Below are 6,000 nucleotides of genomic sequence, written 5' to 3'. Positions count from 1 at the left end.
GAAAGAGGGAGCCCCAAGTCCCAGGAAGCCACCCCTGGACAGCTGTGCAGCTGGCCCAGGAAACAAGCCGCCTCCAGTGGACCCGGAGGACGTGGTCTCCAGAACAAGCAGGAGGAATCATATTGGTGCATTGTAAGAACTGTAAGTGCGTAGCCAAATTCTCAAGAAAGCAAGCACAATCTGAGGGACAGATAGGTCACCTAGAGATCTGGTTGTGGTGCTTTAATTTACAGACGCCAAGAGATGCTACCGGACATACTCATGGTCACACAGCTGATGGGACCTGAGCTGCAGGGGGGCCCAGGTCGCTCTCTCTTCCCCATCAAGGCCATTTCCACTTTGTCCTGGCGCCTCTACTCTTACTGGGGAACGAGCAGGATGAAGCGCAGGCTTGTGGTGACCTGAAACCTTCCCGTCAGGGCTGTGATTAATCCTCACACGCAGTAAGAGACAGAAAGCAGGGGTGCAAAACTCCAGCCCCTGGAACCTCCCTTTTAAACTGGCTGCCACAATTAGAGAGGAAGCTGTTACTCTGGGCAAATTTTCAGCGTTGACAAAAATGGACTGGATAACTCAGAGGGAAAATGTTTTCTGGAGAAATGGCTCCAAACCACCTAGAACAGGGGAAATCTCTTCTAAGGGCACAATATTGCACACAAGGGCAGGAAGACCACAACTTGAAACATGCTGAAATATCTCTAATACTTAGCATAAAATACAAGCCCACTCCTTGGGATGCCCGGCTCCAACAGCCATTTCTCTGCTCTGCTTTATGCCAAATTCTCCGAAAGCACCGTGTGTACTTGTCTCCAACCCTTCTAGAGCATTCCCTCAGGGCTCCTTCCCCTCCACCCCAGCCAGAGAGCTCCTGCCAAGGTCAGAGTGGCCACTCACTTTTGAGATGTTGCCTGAATCTCTCTCCTTCCTGAAACACTTGCTTCACCTGGCTTCCAGAACCCTGCTCTCCACTCCCTCCCCTTCCCCCTCAGTCTTGCTGGTGTCTTCCTCTTGACCTCCAAGTGTCAGAGTGTCTCAGAACTCAGTTCTCAGAGCACTTGTCTCCCCTTTATCTGCACTCATGCCCCAGGGAATGCCATCAAACTCCTGGCTTCAGACACCATGTTTGTCCTTTTATTTTTAAAGTTTATTTATGTATTTTGAGAGAGAGAGAGAGAGAGAGCCAGCAGGGGAGGAGCAGAGAGAAAGGGAGAGAGAGAATCCCAAGCAGGCTCCACACTGTCGGCACAGAACCTCACGAGGGGCTCGAACTCATAAACTGTGAGATCATGACCTGAGCTGAAGTCAGATGTTCAACCGACTGAGCCTCCCAGGCGCCCCTGCCAGCCACCTTTTATAATCTGATTTCAACTAATCCTGACTTAGGATATATACTCCTTGCATCATTGTCCCCATTTGGCACATAAATAAATGCAAGCTCAGCAAAGTTACGTAATTTTCCAAGGTCACACAGCAGGGAGAAAAACTTTGGTTCAGGCCCAGGCGGGTCTGACTCACAGAAGTCTATGCCCTCATGAAGGGCTATTTTCACTCCTTGATATTTATAGTAAAAATAAAGCAGTACTGGGGACCTGGATGGCTCAGTCCGTGGAGCGTGTGGCTCTTGATCTCAGGTTGTGGGTTTGAGACCCATGATGGGTATAGAGATTACTTAAAAATAAAGTCTTCAAAAAAATGAAGCAGTACTTTAGGAAATGATATAAAAAGTATATACGCTACGATATCAAAATGGGACTTTGCATCACACAGAGGTGTAGGTATACAATTGACTAGCGTTTACAATTCCCTTTTTCAGAACCGATTGTCTTTATTAATATTTAATTTCCCAGAATACTGTAATAATAAGAATTCACATTAAAAAAATAATAGATTCGTGTCATTTCCAAAATAGCACTACATTAAACAAGTTTCAAAAGATTGAAATCATCAAAAAGCCCCTTCTGTCTTGAAAATTACAATGAGATACCACTCCACACCCGTTAGGATGGCCGTAACAAAAACAAACAAACAAAACCAACCAAAAACCCCACCGAGAAGACAAGTGTTGCTTAAGATGTGGAGGACCTGGAACCAGGTACCTGGCTAGTGGGAACGTAAAATGGTGCAGCCACCGTGGAAAACAGTTTGGTGGCTCCTTGAGAAATGAAACATAGACCTACCAGATGACTCAGCAATTCCACTCCTAAGTATGTAACCAAAAGAAATGAAACAAACAAGAACCTGTTCCCGCCGACTAAAGCAGAACTGCTCACAATAGCCAACAGGAAGAAAGTACCCAAATGTCCATCAGTTGGTGAGTGGATAAACAGAATGTGGTCTGTGTATACATTGGGCTATTTTTCAGCCTCAAAAAGGAACGAAGTACTGATATATGCTACAAAAGGGATGAAATCTAGAAGACATTGTGGTTAAGTGAATGAAGCCAGACACAGAAGATCACGTGGTGTAGGAGTCATTTGTATGATACATTCAGAATAGAACAATCCTAGGGGTGCCTGGTGGCTCAGTGGGTTAAGCATCTGCCTCTTGATTTGGGCTCAGGTCATGAGCTCGTGGTTGATGATATCGAGCCCGCGTCTGGCTCCGTGCTGACAACAGAGCCTGCTGGGATTCTCTCTCTCCCTCTCTCTCTGCCCCCCGCTCCCCCCCCCACCTCAAAATAAATATTAAAAAAAAAAGAAAGAAAAATCCCAGAGACAGAAAGTAGATTAGTGGTTGCCAGGGCTGGGGAAGAGAGGGCCTGGGGAGGGACTGCTTAGTGGGTGTGGAGTTTCCTCTTAGGGCGATGAAAATGTTCTGGAACTAGATAGCAGTGATGGGCACACAATGTTGTGAATGTACTAAATGCCACCGAATTGTACACTTTAAAATGGTAAATTTTAGGGGCGCCCTGGGTGGCTCAGTTGGTCTTGATTTTGGCTCAGGTCATGATCTCATGGTTCGTGGGTTCAAGCCCTGTGTCGGGCTCCGTGCTGACATTGCGGAGTATGCTTGGGATTCTCTCTCTCTCCCTCTCTCTCTGTCCCTCCCTGCCCCCCACTCCTTCTCAAAAATACATAAGTAAACATAAAAAAAAATTAAAATGGTAAACTTTATGTTGTGTTACCACAAGTTTTTTTGTTACCATAGTTTTCAACAATAGCATTATATCGTTTTTAATTTTATCAGTGGTTCAGTAGTAAATTAAATGCTTTTCTTCAATAGAATTCCACTTAGAACACAAATAAGTTGAAATATATAATTTGCTAAAAACTTTGAAATTCTCATGTAACTGCCAGTGATTACACAGTGAGTTTGGAGTTTCTGCATTGACTGGGTATCTACTTGTGAGGCCAGGATGTCTACTTGTGACATGAGGATAGATCCAACTTACCAGGAGGGCTGTCCAGTCACCGTGTAGGTGACTGGGTAGGAGCTCAAGTTCTGGAAACTCCTTGGCTTGACTAGATCAGTAAGCCCGGGCCTCTCAGTTGCCGCCTTCCACCCCTGCTGCCAGGTGGCTGGAATCCTTGTTGTAAACAGCTGCAAAACAGTGTAAGGGTAAATTTGTGGTTGATTTTCCTGGTTATGAAAGTATCAGCCATGTTGTACTTTTTTGGTGATGGGAATAATTCCATTTCCCGAGGAAAAGGGGAAGCTGCCCTTTTCCTGTTCTGATTCAGATGTAGGCCCATATGTTAGTTCCTAGGATTTGTTGCCTTCTTCAAAATGTCAGATTTAAATCTGGAGAAGGAAGCTAACACTCTTTGGTAACCGTGAATATTGTCCACGCTCTATCCACTGCTCAGATTGGTAGAACAGAAGTTTGTAATTTTACCGAAGTCCAATATCTCTTCCATGAATTTTTTCTTTCATGAATCGTACTTTTGATGTCGTATCTAAAAAGTCATTGCCCACCCCAAGTCACTTACGTTTTCTCCTGTGTTAACTTCTATGAAATCTATAGTTTTGTATTGTGCATTTGGATCTAGAATCCATTTTGAATTAATTTTTGTGAAGGGTGTAATGTTTGTGTCTAGATTCTTTCTTTCTGTATTTTTTTTACAATTTATTTTTAAAGTAATTTCTACATCCAACTGGGGCTCAAACCTACAACCCTGAGATCAAGAATCACACGCTGCATGGTCTGAGCCAGCCAAGAGCCTCTAGATTTTTTTTTTTTTTTTTTTTTTTTTTTTTTTTTGCGTGTGGATGTCCTGTTGGTCCAGCAGCATTTGTTGAAAAGACTATTCTTTCGTTTGCCATTGAATGCCTTTGCTCTTTTGTCAAAGATCAGCTGAGTATATTTGTATGGGTCTATTTCTGGCTCTCTATTCTCTTCCCTCGATCTAATTGTCTCATTGCTCAGATGGGAATTTCATTGGAATTATTGGACGGTCCGTCTCAGCAGACAAAGGCAAAGCTGTTAGATGCTCAGCTAATTCATTGACTTGATTCACGCAAAAGATGTTGGACAGTTTCTACAGTTTTGCTTCATCGTTTGCTGTCGCTTGGGCCCAGATGACACGAAGTCCATCCGAAATGTTTATTCAGGCAAATGTGGTTCTGAACAGTATGAACGACACCCAGTGCAGAATCTCTCTTTTAGAAAACAATTTGAATGAAGTCATTCTTAAAGGATTCTGAAACTTGTCATATTGTACAAATAAAAATATTTAAAAGCAAGACACAAAAAGGATAATGAAACATCAGATTTAAAAACGTCTTAGCGGGGGGGGCACCTGGCTGGCTCACTGGGCAGAGGTTGCAATGGGATGGGGGGCGGCGGCGGGGGGGAGGTGGGTTCTGAATTCAAGCTGCACCTTGGGCATAGAGCTTACTTAAAAAAAAAAAAAAAAAGTCAGGCACCTGGGTGGCTCAGTCAGAATGCCAGATCTAGATTTCAGCTCAGGTCATGACTGTAGGGTCATGGGATCGAGCCCCCACGTGGAGTCTGCTTAAGATTCTCTTTCTTCTGCCTGCACTTGCTGGTCTGACGGCCAAGGGTTGGCACAGGTCCTTGAAGGCCCACAGCTGCAGACCAGACAAAAAGAAACCTTGGGGCCCCTGGAGTGCGGGCTGTCGGGGCGTTGGGTTGGCTTTTCGTGCGTGGTCTTGAGGCTCCTCTGCTGTTCAAGGGAGCGCTATGATGTCGAAGCGGCCACCCACACTGGTCAAACCAGGGCCAGTTAAAGTGTTCAGATCTCTGTATACGTTTGAACCCAGAGCTGCAGATGAACTGTACTTTGAGGAGGGGCGTATTGTCTACACGACTGACCTGAGCTGTACCAGCTGGTGGAAAGGCACCTCCAAAGGCAGGACCGGATTAATCCCAGGCAACTGTGTGGCCAAGCGGGCAGAATCCATCGCACGAGGCTGCAAACAGAGGCGATTTGCTCTGGTTGAGAGAGCGTTTGGACAACCGGGTCGGTGTTAATGGCTCAGACAAAGCCAGAAGCGCTACTTTATACCGGGCCTGCCACGGGGGCCACACAGATACAGTGGGAATGCTGTTCACTCAGCCAAACATTGAACTGAACCAACAGAACAAGTTGGGAGACACAGCTTTGCAGGCCGCAGCCTGGAGGGGTCATGCAGATATTGTCCAAGAACAGGCTTCAGAAACGATGAGAAGGAGCTGGCCCTGGACTTGGCCACTAACACTGCCTTTGCCTCTGTGCCGAAAAAGACACGGAGAGCAGCTGCTGAAGAGACTCATAAATATGGAGAACAAACTGAGGGTTACTGAGGGGTTGTGGGAGGGGGGATGGGCTAAATGGGTCAGGGGCACTAAGGAATCTACTTCTGAAACCATTGTTGCAATATATGCTAACTAATTTGTATGTAAATTTAAAAAAATAAAAATAGGGGCGCCTGGGTGGCTCAGTCGGTTAAGCGTCCAACTTCAGCTCAGGTCACAATCTTGCGGTCCGTGAGTTCGAGCCCCGCGTCGGGCTCTGGGCTGATGGCTCAGAGCCTGGAGCCTGCTTCCGATTCTGTGTC

The 6,000-nt window shown here is 45.8% G+C and overlaps 1 pseudogene; it reads left to right on the top strand.

Moving 5' to 3' along the window:
- Positions 1–4,924: 4,924 nt before the first annotated feature.
- LOC102950803 lies at positions 4,925–5,731 on the top strand (annotated as a pseudogene).
- The last annotated feature ends 269 nt before the right edge of the window (positions 5,732–6,000 follow it).

This window comes from Panthera tigris, chromosome A3, assembly GCF_018350195.1.
Source record: "Panthera tigris isolate Pti1 chromosome A3, P.tigris_Pti1_mat1.1, whole genome shotgun sequence".
NCBI lineage: Eukaryota > Metazoa > Chordata > Mammalia > Carnivora > Felidae > Panthera > Panthera tigris.
This window is presented reverse-complemented; position numbering and strand designations above follow the sequence as displayed.